Raw genomic sequence first — 3777 nt, 5'->3', positions numbered from 1 at the left:
ATTTGTCCATACAACACTCCCTCTGCTTCCACTTCTTTTGAAAAAACTGAAAAAGAATTTGTTGCATAACCAAGGGATCTTCAGTAATGCCACCATCTTCATCTTTAATTTGAGAAATCCTTTTTCCAATCCTTCTTGAGTTAGCAAAAGAATGGAAAAATTTAGAGTTAGAATCGCCTTCCTCAATCCATTTAGCTTTAGCTCTTTGTCTCCAATAAGTGTTGAGTCTAGAAAGCACATAATTAAGTTTAAAAACTTTAGATCTGAGCTTCCAATGTTTTTGATTAGATAACCACCCAACCGATGCTTCTTCTTCTTGAATAAGAGAAATTCCTTCTTTTAACTTCTCATTTTCTAAAGAGAAATCCTTAATCCTTGCCTTGCTCCAATAAAACAAATCCTTCAGAGCTATTCTACATTTTTTATTGAGAACCTCCATATCATTGCCTTGGAAAGCCTTTCTCAAAACTCTTTCAATTATGAGAGACGATGCTTTGAATGAAATCCACACATCTTCGAATTTGAATATCCCAAACTTTTGAAATGGATTATCAAGGTACTTCAATACAATAGGGCAATGATTGGACGCTACCCTTGCAAGATGTCTTACCACTGCATTATTTATCTTGTTGATGGCTATAGAGTTTAGAAAACATCTATCCAACCTCTCGAGAATGCAGTCCCCTCCAGATTTGTTATTACACCAAGTGTATTTTTGACCAACAAATCCCACATCATGAAGGTCATTCATATTTAAGAAATCAGCCATTTCTTTGGGGCCTTGAGAAAAAGCAAATTTTCTACCACCCCTCTTATCATCTTGTGACAAGATGCAATTAAAATCTCCCCCAACAATGAAATGAGCCGTTCTATTGGACACCTCATCCAGATTACTCCATAATTCTCTCCTCTTCATAACATCCTTATTGCCATATACGGTAGCAATAATCCACTCCCCCTTATCGAAGATATTGAGATCTCCAAAAATACATTGATCATCTTCCTTCAATACTAAGAAAGAAGCTACATCAGATCTCCAAAGAACCATAATTCCACATGAAATCCCTTTAGATGGATAGATATAAAAGTCCCAATCATCACCCATAATGTTATTAAAAGAAACTTTATCAAAAGAATTGATTTTAGTTTCCACCAAACCCACAAATAGAGTACCATGGTCTTTAACTACCTCCTTGAGATATAGAGAGGCCTCTTTCTTCTTGGCCCCTCTACAATTCCAAAACATTATGGAATTCATTAAAAAAACATTGGGGATGCCCCCCCTTCCTTCCTCTTGTTACCTCCACCATCAAAATTCCTTCCTCTAGGAATGTTCTTTATAGGGCCCAGAGATTTCAGCTCCTTAGCTAATTTTATTTTGCTAGAATCACCAATAGAAATTTATCTCCTCCCATCTTATTATCTAAAAATTTTTTTTCTCCATTTTCAACTTTGGTCAGCCTTTATTCGAACCATCACCGGATTTTTTAGCATTTTCCTTTTCTTTTACCGAAACTAACAAATCTTCATTAACCATATTTTCAGGTACTGAACTTAGGATATCAAATTTGTTTCCAGAGTTTGATAATTTAGAACAGGAAGAAACAGGGGACTTACTCGTAGGTCCCTCGTTATCCTTTGAGAAACTATCTCTGTACTTTTCAACTTGATTGCTCTTATCTATAATAGGCTGCTCCTTATCTGGAATAAGTCTCCTTCTTCCAAATGGTCTTCATTACTCAGAACCGGATCTTCTGTTGGGGTGATAAATCTGTCATCAGCTCCATCATTTCCTTCTTCCATAGTTACTTTTTCATTTCCCATCTTCTTAACAAATATTGCTTTGCTGGATTTGACTGCAATGCTCTTTTGAAATGACTTTCTTCCTTTCTTATTATTGACAAGAATCCACGGTCCATACGTTTGTTTATCAACAGCAATTTTCTCTTTACTTCTGCTATTAACATCTGAAGTGAAGCTAACTCCCAATTTATCATTGCAGGCTATATTACTGATATTACCACAATCATCCTTCAAGTGCCCAATAACTCCACATTCAAAGCAAAGGTTGGCTACCTTTTCATATTCAACTTTTTGAAAAAACCTCCCTGAGATACTATCCACCCAAATTCCCAAGGAAAGAGGTTGATCAAGTTTCACCCTCACACAAACTCTTGCAAACTCTCTTCTTCCCCATTAGAAGAGATTCCCATCCATCATCAAAGGGATTCCAATTCTAGAAGCTATTCTAGCTATATTATCTTCATCCCAACATTGCAAGGGAAGGTTAGGCATCCTAACCCATATAGGAGATGTCAGCCCCTTCATGGAGTTAGCTGAAAATTCAGAGGACCATCTCTCCATTCCCACAATGTGCCCATTGATAAACCATGGCCCCCCTGACAGTACTGCTTCCATCATCTCCTCCGATTGAAAAGAACACAAGAACCACCCTCTTCCTAGAGTGGTAAAATGAAATTGACCATATTGTTTCCATTGTCTTCTTATATCCCAAGCAACTAGATGAGACGCCAATTCTCTGCCAAACACCTTTATCACAATAGAATTTGAAAGTTTTTCAGAATTCTTAACTTCCAGAACTTCATTCATTCTAACAGCTTTTCCATCTTAAGAAATTATGCTTTCATCTTCTTTAAAATAAATTTTGATGTAAGGCTTATTACTTTAAGTATTATTGATACCGACTTTACCAGAATAAGTCGGCATTTTATCAATAACCTTATCAACAGCCAAATTGTTCTCTAAATTCAGTACCTCTTGAGCATTGCTGATACTCATCTTCACAGGATTTTTCTTTAACTCTTTATCCGAGTTAATATTCGAATTAACAAATCTGTTTACAAATAATTTCATCCCAGAGGAAGAAGCTTCGGGTTCCAACAAATTCATACCAGAATACGTTTTTTCAGTGCCTGGAGTACTTTTAGATTCAGAATCAACAACTCCTTTACCTTTTCCTTCGTCATAAAAGATTTTTCTAGGCTCTGCTTCAGATACATCTCTGATCACCAACAGACCATTCAGTTTCTTCATACGATCATCCAAGTGTTGAGGAGACGATAACTTCTCGTTCATCTTCAAATTGATCTTAGAATTGCCAATAAAGGACAAAGGTCTGGTCACCGGAGCCTAAGAAGGCCGGCGACTCTCCGCCGTCATCTTCTCCCACCCTTCCTGAGAAGCAGGAACAAAAACCAGGAACAAAAATTTGAATTTCTCTGTGGTTTCTCTCTCTAACCGAAAAAGCTGAAGTTTCTCTCTCTAACTTGTGATGACTCCCGCCCTTTCAAGTTCTCTGATCCCCTCTCTCTGTCACCCACTCAAAACATAACTATTTTGATACTTAAAAACGGGCTCCAAAATCCCTAAAATTTCTAAAGTAGCCATTACTATTATACAGTACGACTTAACATCATAAAGTACAATTTGTATAATAGGCTTCATCCTAGTATGAAGGTTTACAAACAGTTCAAAAACTTCTAAATATGGCAGTACAGTACAATTTATAATCGTATGGTACGATCAACAACTCTTTTGTTCGTATAAGATGATAGCCAGGATGATCAAAACTTACCTTTATACATCGTAGGGTATGACCTACTTCATACAGTATGAATAGTCAAAATTAAGGCATCATCTAGGACGAAGTCTGGGACGATCAAAACTTGTCTCTGTACATTGAATGGTACGATATACATCGTACAATATGATTAGGCAAAAACAAGAGATCGTTATTTTGATTAAATATATATATAT

Source organism: Dendrobium catenatum, unplaced genomic scaffold (assembly GCF_001605985.2).
Source record: "Dendrobium catenatum unplaced genomic scaffold, ASM160598v2 fragScaff_scaffold_1299, whole genome shotgun sequence".
Taxonomy (NCBI): Eukaryota; Viridiplantae; Streptophyta; class Magnoliopsida; order Asparagales; family Orchidaceae; genus Dendrobium; species Dendrobium catenatum.
Note: the sequence above shows the minus strand (reverse complement) of the source record.